General features: G+C 38.8%; 2 long non-coding RNA genes across 2 annotated transcripts; one reads left to right on the top strand and one right to left on the bottom strand.

Annotated features, from left to right (window-relative positions):
- Positions 1 to 7,394: 7,394 nt before the first annotated feature.
- Positions 7,395 to 13,084, bottom strand: LOC137479319 (uncharacterized). Its single transcript, XR_011002155.1, has 3 exons — positions 12,925 to 13,084; positions 12,299 to 12,491; positions 7,395 to 9,077 (listed from the first exon to the last, which is right to left on the bottom strand). It is a non-coding gene; the product is annotated as an uncharacterized lncRNA (long non-coding RNA).
- Positions 13,061 to 14,264, top strand: LOC137479323 (uncharacterized). Its single transcript, XR_011002160.1, has 3 exons — positions 13,061 to 13,271; positions 13,572 to 13,758; positions 13,850 to 14,264. It is a non-coding gene; the product is annotated as an uncharacterized lncRNA (long non-coding RNA).
- The last annotated feature ends 3,101 nt before the right edge of the window (positions 14,265 to 17,365 follow it).

Below are 17,365 nucleotides of genomic sequence, written 5' to 3'. Positions count from 1 at the left end.
TCCCTTAGTGCAAAGGAATGTTATTAATGTCTAACTAATTGTTTTTCTCTGGTACTGGGAATAGTCTGAAGGGGGCAATAGTTACCCGCTGAAGTATTTTTGGGACACAGACTCAACATCCTTTGAAGAACACTTCTGAGTTACTCAGCTGTGCTGTGTATGGGCTGTTAATGAATATCAATGTTTCCTTTTTGAAGAATTTTGAATGTATTTAAAAAAAAAAAAAAACTTGAAAGAAAATCCTGAAGAAGTTGCTGTCTGTGCTGAAGAAAAAGCAAGCTCTTATAAACCACATTTGAATGGATCTTTACCTGTTTTCAGTATTCAAAAGATTAATATACAGGACTTGGTTTTTAAATGTGCAGACTTTGTTGCCAATAAAAGTTTAAAAAAATATTTTAAAAAAAATCACTAAATAAAACAAAATTCAGTTGAACAAAACAATCCCATGAAAACTTGAAGTGCAATTTTTGTCTTCCAGACAGAAAAACAAGTAAATGCTCAGCTAACACATTTAACAAAGATTAACAAACCCAGGTTACCAATGGTGCCTTGAGAGCATACCTAGAACAGGGGCTAGCCAGAGTTAAAGGACTAAAGTAGGTGTTTATTAAAAAGGCCTTCAGAGTCTACACCTTGGGCAGTACTAGAGCCCAGCTGTGGCTCTACTCCAGATGGACCACGAGTTTCCACACTTTAATAAGTTTTGGTCCATTTACATATTGGGGTTAATTGTCCAATTACAGTTTAGGTTATGAAGTCCCATCCTCCCACACTGCTCTCCTCAATTCACTGTTGTTTGTACTTTTGGGCCTGGAGCTCCAATGCTGTCCTTCATCCTCAGGCTGGAAAAGGATTGTTTTGTCTGACTGAACTGTGAAGAGAACTTGCTAACACTTTATATGAAGTTTAGAGTTATATACTAATGCAGTACAGAATCTGGAAAATATGAAAGCTAAAGCTCAAGGCATCACCAGAAATAAACCTCCTGTTGGTAAATGTGCAGTAAAGAACAGCTCAGCAGCCCTGACACCTCTTGCTGCTGCTCCCTGAGCTCCACTCCTGAGGTGGTTACAAAGAGCAGCTGTCATTACTAACTGGCAGTCCTTGCTGGTTTCCTGGCAGACCTGGTCAAGCATCCAGCCCTTGCTCCTCATGACCCGACCTCGGGCCAGCAGTGGGCAGGGGAGAGGCTGCAGAGCTGCCCCTTCCTTGCTTGCCTTATTGTGAAGGCTGTCCCCTAAGCCATCCCTGCTTTGCTTCTTGCACTGGAGGATGCTGGAGCTGATTTGACAAGGATTTACATGCAACCTTTTTCTCCTCGGGATTAGAAAATCTTTAGATGGGAGTCATCCACTAGGAGGTTTTACTCCTCAATGGGATTAAATTCCCCATATAATTGTTACCCCCTGCTACACACATACACACACAGAATTTTTTTACCCAGGCCCAGTTCACATCCTGTTACCTCATGGTAACCTCTTACCAGGAAATGCTTATTGTACTTCTTCTTTTTCTAGATATCATAATTAATTTTCATTACTTATATACTTGAACAAATTTGAACTGAGATGATAAAAAACATAAAATTAATTTGGGACTACTGGTATCATTCATATTCTACCAGGTTCCTACCTTCCCTTTTCAGTGGGGTTCTGCATCATAAAACTTAAATCCTCCAGGCTTAAATTTACTTTCAATTCACTTGATTTTAAATCTACAAGTCAAAACACGAGCTTCAGACCTTGTTACTTCACACTCCTACATTGCATATGCTGTATGTATTTAAGCTTAACTTTTACAGCATAAATAATTCTTAAAATTATTACAGTGTGTGCAAATTTGTTGTTGGTAGTTAGTGGTGTAACTTTTCTCCTTTTTTAAAACATCCCATCCTTTTTGAATATTAGGTGATATTTACAGGGCATTACTTGAAGCTTTTTAGCTTTCATTTTTATCCATTTACAATCACAAATTTTTTAACTATAAGTTTGGATTAAGTCACTTGTGAGAATGTATTAACCTTTTGTTCAGGAAGAGATGAGACATTGCTTGCACCTGCTCCACAAATATGCACTGGGTTTTCTTATGTTAATCAGGCACATTTGAATCTTATATAAAAACTTCTGTGTGGGTGTACAGATACAACTAAGATGCTTACATTTAGTACTGCTCAAACAAGTAGTGGTAATGACTCAGAAGTTCTATGTACCAAGGAAATGGGATAAATCCTCTCCAACTGTGTGTCTCTGGTGTACTTGCATGAAAGAGAATTGTGTTTGGATGAATGCACTGATCAGAGGCACTGCACTCAGGTATGTGAGGACTGGAGTTGCAAGACAAATAATACGGGCATTATATGCAGCCAATTACAAAACTTTCTCCAGGAAATATTGCACTCTGGTTCTGACTGAACTCCGTTCCTTTCAAAAAGGATATTTTTTGAGCCTTTTCTCCTCTCATGCCCTTAGATTGTCTGATGGCTGTTCCTCTTCTGAGCCTGGGTGTTTCGTTCTGGTCACTGAAATGTTAGTGACACATTCACTATTTTCTAGCCCATTTTGGGACCACTGCATCCAGTTTTGGGCCCCTCCATCCAAGGAGAACACCAGTGGTGAAGCTGGTCTGGAGCTGGAGCTCTGTAAGGAGGGGCTGAGAGAAGGGGACTCGCTCAGCGTGGGGAGGGAATGGGCTCAGACCTACCAGCAAATGGCCAGCGCCTGCACAGGGGTGAGGGAGGAGATGGAGTCAGGCCCATGGTGTGTGGCAGAGGGTAAGGAACAGAAATGAGAGATGCTCAGGCTGGCCAGAGCTCTGACTGACCCAGCTTGAGCTCAGGGCTCACCCTGCATTGTGCAGCAGTTTTGAGCAGAGCCCACCTGTGATCCCTTCCCACCTCATCCTATGATCCTGAAATCCCTATCCAGCAACTAATGATTATCCAAACATAGTGTGGAAGAATTCTCTAAAATATTCCAGCACAGGTTATCTATAAGTGGCAATGCTGAAATCGAGCAGAGGTTAAATAAAACAGTACACTAAACAAAGGTGCATACAGGAAAAACTTGCCAACACACATTTTTTTTGGAATGGAAACAATGAATAAATTTTAGAATTAGAGCTACATATTAAATTCGAAAAAGTGACTGCAAACACAGGCATCAAATCTGTTGGTGATTGGAGAGGATAGGAAGTAATATCAATATCTAATAATTAAGTAAATAGGTCAGCTGAAAAGTGCTTCCCTAATATATAACCGCAGAAAGGTCAGTAAAGGCAGGTAAAACAAGTGAGAACCCCGCCCTGCATAAACTTGGGCAGAAACAGATTTTTTCTTTTAATCCCGGATTTTCTGTTACCTAGAAGACCAAAGTTCAAGGCTTAGGAAGCCTAGTGATAAGTGCACTTAAAAGCTAAAAGCTCTTGTGGAGTGCACATATGGAGAACGTCCCAGTGCAAGCTGTGTGACTTTGAATTTTTGTCCCACCCAACTGTCTCTCCTCTGCCCAGGAGGATTTCTGTGCAATGCTTTCCAAATCCAAAGTATTTGGGATCCCATAACGATAGGACATCTACTAGAACAAGGAACTCTTATCTGAAAATCACACTTTCAAATAATAACTGAATCTTTTTCTTCACATAAAACTCTTTTATGATTGAATATTAGACATTTTATGTCACACCATACAAGTTTTCAAAGATCCATTAAAAGAACAAATATTAGCTCAAAAAACATCTAATGTTATTTTTCTTTCTCTCCTTCCAGAGATATCCTTCTAGCTCCTTTAGACTTTCATTACCAGATAATGATTCCTATATAAAAAGACAATTTATGAGAGGCTTTAATTATTTTTTTTCTTATTAAAATCATTCTATAAACAGAATTCTACAAGCATTGCACTCTTCTAATTTATACAACGCCAACTGACTTGAAGTTTATCCAACCCTTGTAATCCAGAAATGCTCTAGTAGATTACATGTTTTCTCAGCTATTAATGTTTGTAGCATCAGAAAAAAGTCAGGCTTCTGTTCCTTCTTTCTTATATTGGTATTGTATTCCATTAAAAAAAAATTGATGAATTGATTTCTATTAAAATTCACTTTTTAACAGAATGGGTCTTACAGAAAATGTCTGTGCAGACTAAGACAAATTCTGGTATACTGTGTTTTAGAAACAGCAGTCAAGGCTTCATTGTAATATAATAGTAAACATTTGCTTTTATAATGATGAAACCATGACTATGGGAATTCACATTTTTCAACTGAAGATGGGACTTGGGCTATATTCATAAATTAAAATGTTTATTAGATTATATCATTTGGAAAGAAAGGAAGGGAGAGTAAGCAGTGAGTCTAAATGTCATTTCCATAACTTTTGTTCTACCATCATCTCTCTCAAATTCTCCACAGACAACTATGATTTTGAATTCTACTTTGCTGAAATGGCTTGCTAAGAAATACTTTACAGCAAATGTTTTATGCTCACTCAATATACCTTTCCGCCATGAAAATTTACCAATTACATTGCTTTTTACAAAAGTTAGTCCTTTCTTCCCCTGCTCTGTTTCTCAAGATTCCTTAGATTTTTCTTTTCTCCCTGATCAAAGATAGGTTAAAAGTTAGGTCCTCTATCAGCACCTCTCTATTCTAAGCTGCAAGCACAAAGAAAGAGCCTCTATTCACAGCAATTAAACACACAGAATATCCAAGTAAGTCAAAGTTGTGCTCTGAAGCAGCACTGGAAATCACTGACCCTGACTGAACAGGGAATATCAGCAAGTGCTGACAAATCTTAGATAACTACAGTGGACTCGTCATCAGAAATGAGGATAAGCACATGGCCCCCTTATGTTAAAGTGATTTGGTGGTGCTGTATAAATATCTCTTATCAGAACAGGATTGCTAGCATTCTCTGCTATGTGGGAGAGTTCATTTTCATAATCAAATTATCAGATTTAAAACTATAAAGAAAGACTCTGTAAACTAAGCTGAACTGGATGAACTCAAAATAGGACTTAAAAATTAATTACATTTCGTAAAGACCATAAAATCTTGGGCCCTCTGTATATTCAAACCTTTCATCTTTTTATCCCCACATCATAGCTCTGGGCTTTGAACTTCAGCTCCTCAGTTTTACCAGTCATCTTGCTACACACTGTTGAGTACTCGGCTGAAACATTCTTAATATTACCACTGCTGGGTTTTTTTCCCTCTTTCCATTCCAAAATGTAGAAGTCTTTGCTCTCAAAAGCATTTGAAAATACCTCTTAATTCTGTTTTTTTTTTCCCTTTATCTCTTTTTCAGTTCTAAAATGGTATTATTTCAAAAAACAGCTACAAAAAATCCATCTGAGCTGCTGATTTTGTTGAAGGGAAAGGAAAATACCTATGCAGCCATCTCATGGAAACATTTAAATGTGCTATTTCTTTCACCTTATTAATTACAACTGGAAAAAATATGTTCAAACTTGCTGGACTTCTGGAGAAAAACAGTTAACTGGTTTAGAAGTTTATGTCTTTCAATAGGACAGAGCCTGCTGCTTGGTAAAGTTGAGAATATTTACATACCTGTATGAAGTCTTGATTCCAGAAGAGGCTCTTTGTATTCCTGCATAAAAAACCTGTATAGATGAAGACAGCTTTAATTAGTAAAACTGAAATAGACTAATTAGAATGGGTTAAGCTAGTACAAAAGCCATATACTAAACTAAAATACTTTCTATATTAACCCTTTGTGCTTGCAGTGAGAAATTAATGTAACAGAATCAATGACAGCCACCTTCACAGAGGAAAAGGTCAATGTGATGGTGAACTAACTTCCTTTTAACATAGTTTGGTCAGTCAGCACAAAAAGTTTTTAAACTGTGCTTTTAGATAATTTGTTTGCTTCCGTCTCATAGGATGTTGACCTCCAGGACAAGATTTATGTCCTCTGAGTGCAAGCCAGATTCCTGTATCCTGTTTATTATTTAATATGTACTCTGTAAAATAATGCTTTGCCATTTAGTCAAGAGTCAAGCCCAAGCTCATATTTAGACAGAAAGTAGATGTTTTATCCAATTATTATTTAATGATCCTGAAACAGAACCAATGAAACTTTCTCCCATATGAACACCCCAGTCATCCTGGTTATCACGCATGATAAAAGGAGAGGCTCTGTCCCACAGCAAATTGGACAGCTAGTGATTGTTGCAGTTTGGAGGGAAAGGTAGTTAAATCCATTCTGGTAGAGGAAGAAGTTAACACGTGGGTCTTTTACTTCCTGGGAGATGTTTTAATACACATATTGTGAAAAGAAGGAAACCCTACCACCTCTTGTTCTGACTGTTCAATGACTACTGTGGCGTTCTGATCAAAAGGCTGTTGGTCCCCCACAATACAAGATCACAAACAGAAGGAATGGCATTCCTGCAGGGCGAACAGAAGTTTGAACTTACCCACATACCACTTAGGCTCAGTTTGCATGGTTCCCTGCTCCACTACTCATTGGCTGCACCGTGAGCCTGGGAGCACAACCAAGGCTCCCGCTGTCCAGGAATTTGTCTCAGAGCCAGACACCACAATCTAACAATTTTTACTTAAAGCTTCTTCTCCCACATGTGAATGCATGAAATTCGTGTTTCCAGTAAATCACAAACAAGCTGTTTCCGAGATCCAGTGCTTCCCTGGATGTGTAATATGGGTGAGAGAAATAAGGACAAAATTCAGCAGAAGAAAGTACGAAAACTTCGTCAAAAAGTACACAATTTTCCATAGGAACTCACGACGTACTACAAAATTTCTGACACCTAGCAGGTTTAAATAACCCTAATTATCTAAGCTTCTCTTTCTTTTGTTCATTTGTTTTAGCATGTGAGCCTGTGAAGAAGTGAGCAATGCCCATTTCCTGCATTGCAGGCTATCAGTGTCTCCATCTTGCAGACTCAGTTGCAGCTGAGCCAAGTACTTATGACAAATAGAATCAGGGTTTTTTTAATTGTCTTTTTTGCCTTTTTTTTAATTTCCCTTTCTGCTTCTATTTTTATTTTCCATGTTCTGCTTTCAAGTTAATTTCTTTCCTGTTTTATGTGTATTTCTCACCTTCTCTCTTGCTTTCCAGTTCCCTCATTTCCCTTTTCCTCCTTCCTCTCGCATTCACATCTACTTAGAGAAGCATCACAATGTCAAAGTAGCGTTAAACTACAGAATTAGCAGCACAGTCTGGCTCCAGCTAACCTTTGTCCTTGTAAAACCACTTTACTTCCTGAGAAGCACAATTGGAGATGCAGAAAACATTCAAGGACTCGTGTGGAAGCCCCTCCTACAGTGTAAATGAGCAGAGGCTCAGTTCCCGTAAATGCAGCACCAGCCTCTGCCTGCAGACAGCTGCAGAAATGGTGCTTCGTGACATCTCATGAAATAGAAGGAATGCTGGATTATGGGATTCACGGTTTTTCTGCATAAATATCAGAGAGACACATGCTCCTGCAGAGCTCGGTTGGGGTTTTCTGCCTCAAACAATTTGCTATTTAAATCACATGAAATTGAGGCAAATTAACCTCGTGCATATAATGCTGTAGCTGAGCCTATGTTTATGGTCAAGGTCCTGGAGCCAGCTGCACTCACACAGCCTGGAGGGATAGACTTTCATGGGAACCAGGCTATCCCCATGTCTGAGTCACTCCTCCTGGTAAGTCCTTGGCTCACCCAACTTAGACAAAGTGAGATTTAATGTGTAGGTAGCATGAATTATCTGGGAGCTCTGGCTCAAGGAAGCTAAAAAGCAAAGTCAGTCAAATACCATTCTAGCAAAAATGGATCCCCATTTTATACATGGACATTTGTGAGGGCTTGCAATTACCTTTCAGTCCTTAGCAAAATAAGTTATTGGCCTATAGACAACAGACATCTTTGAAAGAAGTGTGTCTTTCTTTTAATGCTCCTTGTTTAAGTGGCAAAATATTCTTCAGAATATGACTAAGACTGCATCTAAACTGCTGGGAAGCTGGGATGGAAATTTCACAAAATTACTTGCATGAGATTCCTGAGGTTTCCCAACTTCATCCAGGAAAAGAACAAGACTGATTTTTCTCACATAAATGCAAGACTGACCTTCAGTTAAACCAAGATACTCAATATCCACAAAAAGCCCAAAAATAAGAGATTAAAGAAAATGTGTTCAAATTTCAGAATAGTCTCTTTCCCAGCATTTTACTTCTATGCATGCTTTATCTAGCCTGCAATAAAATTACCACCATATGAGGAAGAGCACTCTTCTGCCTCAGCAGAAGTAATAAGCAGAGCAAAACCTACTCTGGCACAGCTTTACAACTGCATGCAGATAGAGACATTATTTCCCCCTTTAATCCTAGAAGCAAATAGTAGTAGTGTTTGTGGTGGTGACAAACACCCAAATTTAGGTCAGGAGATGAAATAGCTGCATGGATGGCTGGCAGAACACACTGTAGTTATGCTCCTCTAAAAAGGCACCGCTGTTGGTCAACATGAATTTTGATGTTACACAGATATATATGTAAAGCAGCTGAGTCTAGACCATCATGGAAAGTTATTTCCTAAGTAATTTCTTTATGACAAGACAGTAGGAAGACAAACAGCAACTATTTGCAGATTATGTGCTCAACTCATGGATTTTGACATAAAGTTTTGGGGTTTTGGCTTTTTTTTTTTTTGTTGTTGAGCAAGTGAGTGATAATACAAGACAACAGGAACAAAATGTGTTCTTAACCAACTTGCTGTTTCAAAACAATGCTGGGAAGATGCTGACATACCAATATATATCACTTGTGCAGCAAACTGCTGAAAGCAGCTCAGAGCACCCATTCATCTACAGCACTGTATCTGCTCCCTGGGTTCCTCAGCAAAAGGTCCTGGTTGCAGACTGCAGCCCTTCTCCAGGGGCAGTGGACACTGACCCACCATGATGGGTGGTTCACAAGCCCTGGGTTTGTGCTGGTGCCCTGTTGTTTCACCCAACTGGGCTCTTGGCTAATACAGCTGCTGAGGTGGAAGCCACTGAAGAGGTGTTACACCAGTGGAAGCACTGGAGTTCATGGGATGTGACTGAAATGGTCACACACCTGTAATCCAGAGCAGATGTACAAGTGAGAATTTTCAAACAGGAAAGGAGCAGAAGAGGTATTTTCTGTAACTAATACTGAACAAGAAGTGAAAACCTCTTTTACTCAATGCTTATTTATTAAAACCAGAACATTCTGACCTTGCCTTACAGCAAAGCTTCTTAGAACTTTTCATGTTGAGCAAATCTATTTTTTCTTGGGCTTTTGGTGATATTGGTGATTTATGGATGGCTGATCCTAAATGCCATTTGCAACAAGCTGAAAAGGGATATGGCTGCAAAGCACTGCAGGGCAATTGTAGGAGAGATCTAGTCCATCATCACATCTTCCTTAGAAGGGGCTGAATTCTGTATCCTGTGTGATCTCTGACAGTCTCATTAATCTTTAGTACAGGTCTTTGCACTCAAACGAATGTTAAGGCAATCTTAAACTCTTTCTGGGGATACAGGTTTACTTGCATATGCTTTTCAATCAAGGATACTCTAGAGGAAGTCCTAAATGTGGCTATTAAATACACTGAAACTCCTCTGGGAAATGGAAAATATTTTTCAGTCAACTTAGTTGGAAAATCCAGTTCAGGCTTTATAAAAATCAAAGACTTCCAGAGAGCAGCCAACTGCTTTCCACTTCCTTTCCACAGGAAATTTTTGCCAACATGTTGAACAATGACCATTTAGATGAAGTTATTAATAAGTAGGCAATTAAAAATCACTGTTCTAGGGGCAGTAGAAGTCTCTGCTGAGTGTGCTTCTATGGTTAAAAAAGGTCAGCTAGCAAGACTAACTGGTCACAGACACTTTCAACTGATGCAAGAACGGAAGAGATGGCTCTGTCTCCATCCTGATAGTCACCACCTCTGCCTTGGTTGCACTAGCCTAAATAAATACAAGATCATACAGCAATTTCAATTCAGGATCTGATCCAATCAAAAACGAACCCAGAAGAAAAGAAAAAAGGGAGAGGTGGTGAGAAATTAGTTTTCTGTAAGCAGACCCTCTTTTTGGCTTACTGTGAGTGATTGGGATTGGAAACTATGAATATCAGCCAGGCCATGTCAGCTCCAGACAACAATATCCCAGAAATATTGCAATGCAAGGAATGAGATGCAGAATAATCCAAGAAACATTATAGTTCCTTTAAGGTAAGTAAATGATGAAGCTTCATTTGGAATATAAAGTACTACACTGATATGTGCTTATGAAAGGTGACACTACACTAGAGGTTTTAGAGAGGATGACAGATTATTCAGAAACAAAAAGACAAAAAGGAGAAGTATTTTAAACCTATCAAAGGAAATACTGTTCACAAAGTGTGTTATTAAACTTTGCAACTGTTTTCCACAGGAAGTAATTGGGAGAGCACTTAAAAAGGAGTCATGATATGACTGGACTTTTAGACTTATGACTATGCCATGATTTGGAAGATCTTATGTCTGAATCTTATGCCTGCATTTAGGCAATATATATCAGGTGGGAAAAAAAAAAACAAAAACAAAACACCTTAATACTGTAGAAGCAGCTGGTCCTAAATCTGTCTTCAGGGATGTTTCTTACATCCTCCAGTGAAACTTTGGTTGCTGCTTATTGCCAAAGATCAGTGTCTGTTTTAATATATTTCATCTGATCTTGTATGGCAATTACATTGCTCCTTATCAAAAAAAAACAATGGTATCTCATAGAAGCCTCTGTCATGCATAGTTACAGAAAAATTCAGGCAGGCATGATCACAGGAGATCATCAAGTCCTGTGTTTCACTGAAAGCAGGGCAAACTTTACAGTTAGATTAGACTGGTCATGGTCTTTTCCAGCTGAATTGCAAAAACCCCCAAGGGCAGAGGTCCTACAGTTGCTGAGGTCCTGTTTTGGCTGCTGAACCACCCTCACCATGTATTCATTGCTCACATACAGCTGGAACTTCCCTTGGCACATGTTTTGGCCATATCCCCTTGTCTTTTTACTGTTCACCTCTGAGAAGGAACTGTCTCTGTGTTCTCTCTAATCTGGGATGACTGGAGGAATATTGAAAGGCTTCAGTCAGTCCAGAAACACACTCCTCCCTTCTACCTAGCATCAGTACTTAGACATATCTGTATCTTAAAAATTTCAAATTGCAAAACCGATTAAATGGCACAGAAAAGTAGGACTGCATTTGCCACAAAATTTCTCATATGTTGCTTTTTAAGCCTACCATCAGCATATTTTTGCAAAAGTCATGCTTTAACTCAGTCTATTTGTGACCTCTTGAATGTTTGGAAATCAAATTATCAAGAATTAGGTTGGCCAAGCATATTAAATGAAATTTAAGATACTTGTTTGTACAATTTGTATTTGGGCCATAATCTCAGGGTGACCTAGAAGGTGCACTGCACTACATTCCTTTAGACTGCAGACTTCTGTCTCTTTCCATCCTGAGGATGGCTCTTTTAAGACACTCAAAAAACATGCTTTCAAGATGTCTGTTCTTGACAGTTCAACTGCAGGAAAGATAACTGAAAAGAGGTATTCATTTTTTAAGTACAGGCAAGGATGTTAATCTGGTGGTTCAGAACTGACAGTTTTTCTTTTCAAGTGTCATAGACTTGAGCTCTGATTACACACTCTTCAGAGGCTCCAACAAAAGAATCTCTTGTTTCATCTGTGCTTCATGCTATTGGCCTATTGTTTCACATATTCATTTTGATAAATCATACAAAATGCTACCTTGAAATTAAATTTTTGTCATTAACAGTGGAAACAATACCTATGTAAACAATCTTTTACAAAATTCTAGAAATTTTTAAAACTGTTCTACCAATTCAGTAAGATTCCAAATCTCTCTTACCTGTTTTATAGTCTTTACCATGCTTTATTATGACTCTTATTTTAATAAGAGTAGGACATTTAACAATGCATCAGCAATTCATTAGTACTCTCTGGTCCAGGTTTTTACATACCAAAAACATTAGTTTCTCCTATCCCAGTAACTTACCTCCAAATTTTTCCCAGGGTTTTTGTGGAAAGGATTGGAAAGGCTTTCATTTTGTTTGCAATGAACAAGAGCAGGTGTGGTGGCTGGCCTTGCTCCTGCTAGTCCTGAGCATAAGTGTCACAGCCATCCCCTGCTTCATTGTATTTGAATATTAAATATCTAAGTGAGAGTTCATCAAATACGAAAGCAATTGATTACTCACCTGTACCATGCTAAATACAGTTATTGGCAATATAAATTGTATGCAGAATTACTTTTTAATACATCTTGAACATTCAGCTCTCCAGCTAGGTTGTGGGATCACTGCCAGATCCCTCTCTCCTGCTGTTGACAGCTTGTGGCAATGCTGTGCAGAGTTCTTCACACTACATTCTCTCGTGTCCCAGACATTATCTAGAAATCTAGATAGCTCAGTGTTGAAAGATGGCTCAAACTTTCTCCCACTTTCTTCCATTTTGAAAAGAACACAAACCAAAACAGTTTAAGGCAGAAATTTCAAAAGCTCCCAAACGTAACAGCATAAGATATCAAAATCAGCAAAGCAGTGCTTCTTCTCTTGAAAACAAGGATGTTGTGCATGCTATGGATTTACATTATTTCAAGTGACAAATTGAACAGAAAACAACCCCCTTGCAAGTTACTAAATGCAGTGAAGAAAACTCTGACTCAGGAAACTCTGAGCTTCAAAGGAGCTGGAGGCTGGGAGTGCATTTAGAGAGCATATTACCATGCTTGTTGATTTTACAGCATTTTTAGGCATTCAGTTTTACCTGCTGCTGGTTAAAAACCTTGGCTTGACATAGTGTGGTCATTCTTATGCTCTACATCGTATTGAACATCATTTCCCTTTCACTGAGTCTTTCTACAATTATCTTGTTACCTTCTTAATTTGGTCTCATTCAAAAATTACACATATGCATCCATAAAAGACTGCAGAAACCTTGTGGGTGATTCAGCAGTAATCTCACACAGAATTTATCTGCTCTTCCCTGTTTAATCAAGCCCAAGGCTGAACAGGTGCCTTGATCATAACTCACATCTACTCACCTGTCTCTCATTTTTGCAGCAAGAGGACTTTGCTAATTAAAAAGCACAACAGCTTTTATAAAGTAGATTTTCATGTTTGAAGATGAGAATACTGGAGGTTTACAGCTTCTTATTTTATTGAATTAACAGTGAGCTAGACACTGTAAGGAAAACAGGAATAATCACACATACAGTCTAGAGGTAAAGAGTGATCTTCAATTGCTTGCTACTACAGACACTACTAAACAGAAAACAAGAGGGGGAAGAATTAAGTTCTGACAAAAGGTTTATACATACAATAAAATAAATGGGATATTTCAGTACATTTGTGTTTTGAACACAGAATTTTAGTCTAGAAAATTACCTTTAGATGTGGAAATACATTATCCTGCATTCTTTTAATTTCTTTATCTGCTTCTACAGATACACCACTTTTATGGCTGTCAGACAAAACAAGCAGAGCCTGATTCTGCTATGTTCTTGCTTTTTAGTTCCCCTCAGGCAACTTGGGAAAAGTGACTTATGCCAACATTGTCACAATTTCCCAAAAGAAGTGATCTTTAATCAATACAAACAAAATCCTGCTATCTGCTCCATCCCTGCTCTGTTATCAGCACCAAGACCATTGTGATTATGAACTAGAACAAAAGCCTCAACAACCATGTGGTGATGGAACTTCATTTTGTTTGTAAGAAGGAAATTTTCTTTCCTTTTTCCCAGAGCTTATCTACAAAATCTAAATTAGCTCACTAAAATATTTATTTCTGCATGGTTTTCAGATATGAGTGCCTGAATGATTATTCAACAGTGAAGAATCATGCTGTCCTACCTCACTCAATTGTTTTGATGCTTGGATAGAAATGAAGGGACAAAATATTCAATTTTAGTTGAACAGGAAATCAACAGAAGAAATAGTAGATATATTTTCAATGTCATTTAAAAAACTGAATGCAGTTGTGTTTTAACTCTATTTTATATGTATTTTTGGTATTGAAACAAGCAAATAAATGCACCATTTGTGGTAATATTTTGGTGTTTGAGCACATTAGTTGAAAATCAAGTAAATATCACAGCCCTGTGCTCTGAAGTTCTCTATTCAGCTGCATGTTAGCAGTGGTGCCAAAGGGTCAAGTGCTGTTTTCTGCCCTGTACACCAAGTGCCTGGGAATGTAAAAAGCTAGTTTAATCTGGGTTTGACTAGCAAAAAGCTAAGCTAGTTTAACTAGGTTTGACTAGCAAAGAGGCTCTGTGGCTCAACTGGTAACAGTGTCTCAAAGTTACATCACTGTAAAAACTGATAGTCTCCATTACTGGAAATCTCCAATAAATACGAAAGAACAACATGAAATATAACAGTTGGAAATACGTGGGAGTGTTCAAGACATGACATCTGTGTTGGAACATCATATGCCACCATTTCTTTCAGCTGCTGAGAACAGATGTCCCATATATGCCTCTCATTCAAAAAGGAAAGAAAAAATATTTAAGAGAAAAAACCAGCAGCATTAGGACAGAACATTTTAGTTTTTACAGCCAAGCATAACAAAGAGGATTACAGTAAATGATCTTACTTTCTACATATGCTCCTGTCTCTTTTAACACATGGATATAGTGTTTATTACTGCAATTTAAAAAAAAAAGTGATTGTTGCCCTCCTTCAAGTCACATAAGCACTGAGTCCCAGACCCCCCTATCACATCTATTTATAAAATATATGTTTGCCTTTTGAAAAAAAATAATCTTCAGATTTAAATATCCCAATTTCTTTGCATTGCAAAAAGTAAAAGGTGCCCTTAAAGGGTAAATTTTCAACCTGTCAAAAAACTGTTTCTCTTGTTTCATTTGCAATGAACTTTAAACATAGCAGAACCACTGAGAGGAACCAAGGACCTCATAAACAAGGGGAACTTCCCAGCCCTGTATCTCACATCCACACATTTGGCTATTCTGTGTACTTCAGCTGCACCAGAAGGAATCCTCAGGTGAGAAGGGCAGAGGGACAGGCAGGAGGTCCCCCACTTTTGTGCCTGGTGGGCACTTGGAACAAAACACTACTAAGATGCCTGGGAACTAACAGCAAAGCACATCACTCTTTTCACATGAATTTCCATATTTCTGGTAACATAACTTGCACTGCTTTGGTGGCAGGATATGTAGCATGTGGATCCCAAAAGATTGTGAGGCTTAAAGACTGTTGAGCTTCACAACAGGCAATGGAACAAGAGAGGGAGTTTCCCTGATATAACCACTTCTCTCACTTCTTTCTTAAATGTGAAGTGGCCTTCAAACTGAGTATAGTGTCAAAAACTCTGTCAGGTTTTGATTGCTAAGTTGAATGGTCTAGGTAAAATTCAGACTGGTTGGTTTGACAAATTTTTTTGCCTCATGTTAAAAGGTATTTGTAGTTCTGGAGGGGATTTAGAAGAAACTACAAGGATTATTTACTGCTGTAGAAAAGGCCTGATAAATGTAGGCTTCCAACAGCCCTATGTCTTTAGTTTATCAAAGAAATAAGAGATGACTTGATTACAGCATGCAATTATCATTAGGGGAGAATGGTGTAAAAGGAGAGAAAAATTGGATTAGGAAGTAGGCCATGTATATATCACAGGCAGGGCACCACTGATAACCAAGGACAATTGCATACTCTCTGTGAGGAACTTCCAGATCAGATCCCTTACAGGGAAACACATGCTGATTAAGGAATTCATGTGGTCCAGCACAGCAGCAAGTCCATGGAGCTGAATGGCCTGCCCCATTCAGAGACACCAGATCATCATTTGGCCTTAAATATCCTGATCAGGCCCTGCTAGTCCCCAAAAACAGGGAGGAGCCTGCCTCTTCAAATGCAAGGCCACCAGTGTTATCTCCAGCACATAACAGCACCTCTCTCATGGCATGTATTAACTGTCCCCTTCAGTATACCTAAAAAATTATTTGAAAGCATTCTTGGAGATATTTAAAATATGTATCTTTTCCTGTTTGAGCTTTTCATGAAAGAATACATCCTGAACTGACTTCAGGGAGTGAGAATTTGCAACCACCTGTTAAAATCCGGACTCATATGAGCATCGCCCAGTTGTATTTTTGGGCTAAACTCCTGAAGAGGAAAAGACAAAGTTATGCTTGAGCAAAGATCTGACAGGGGAAAATGCAAATCTATAATGTGTGAAATGACTTTATAGAGAAAACCTGAGAAGGCCTGTCAGCTCTTTGCTTTACAGATCACTTTCTTAATCATAAAGACAGGCCCTGTGGCAGGGATTCTTACCTAGACCTCCAGGCAGCTCTGAAAACACTTGCTGGGCTGGAGCTGCTGTTCATGACTTTTTGCCAGGGCAGAGGCTCTGCAAGTTGCTTGATGAGAAACTGTATAAGGAGAAGCAATATTCCTTCTGTAGTTTTAAATAAAAAGAGAAGTTATTTGACTGTGAACTTTAAACCTTCCTAGGACAAGCTTGTACTGATATCATGAAGTTCTCTGGAAAATACCGAGAGTCAGACAGTAGGGCAGGAAATCCCCTGGCAAGACCTTCTTTGTGATTTCACTGCTGGGAAGCTCACTGCCAACACAAGAGCAACCTCTCCTAAAATGGGCACTAGAAGTTCTGTCCATTCACTTAATATTTCTGGGGGGGAAGTTGGCCCTGTTGAAATCAAGGGGCAATTCCTATTGACTTAAGTCACTTAATACCTTAATGGAGGTCCTGAGAGGGCAGACAAGCCACGTGGACATTAACATCTCTATCTGTATCAGAAGTACTGACAAAACCAACAGATGAAAGAATACTGAAAACCTGTGGAGGAATTTCCAGTAAAGACTACTCAAGCACCAAAGCACTGTTGCAAGGTAGCTCCTATTTCTCTCCCACTCATCTTTCATCTTTTCAGTCCACAGGAGGGGGAAAACCAGCACACTTTTATGCCCCTTCTGCAAGGTCTGGCCCAAGGCTGCTCAGAGGAGGAGTAAGAAGGCAAGGCATACCTTGGTGGGTCTCACCAGTAACACACCAACCCCAGGATGTCTACAGCAGTGAAAGACACTATTTCAGGATGTCCTACACTGGCCACTTTCTCTGGTATATATCCTGAGGATTGCTCAGCATCAATGGCCATTGAATAAGGAATGTTGTACAATACATTTCTGTCTACTCCCTTTTGGGTTTTTTATGGACCTTTAGACCATTATTTTTTCCATTCTGCTTTGGAACCAATTGATATTGTTATCCCCCTGACCCTTCTGCAGCAGTTTTCAGTAGATTAACATTCACCCTGCAAAAAAAGTACTGTTCTAT

The sequence above is a fragment of the Anomalospiza imberbis genome, chromosome 9 (assembly GCF_031753505.1).
Source record: "Anomalospiza imberbis isolate Cuckoo-Finch-1a 21T00152 chromosome 9, ASM3175350v1, whole genome shotgun sequence".
Lineage (NCBI taxonomy): Eukaryota > Metazoa > Chordata > Aves > Passeriformes > Viduidae > Anomalospiza > Anomalospiza imberbis.
Note: the sequence above shows the minus strand (reverse complement) of the source record. Positions and strands in the feature narration are given on the sequence as shown.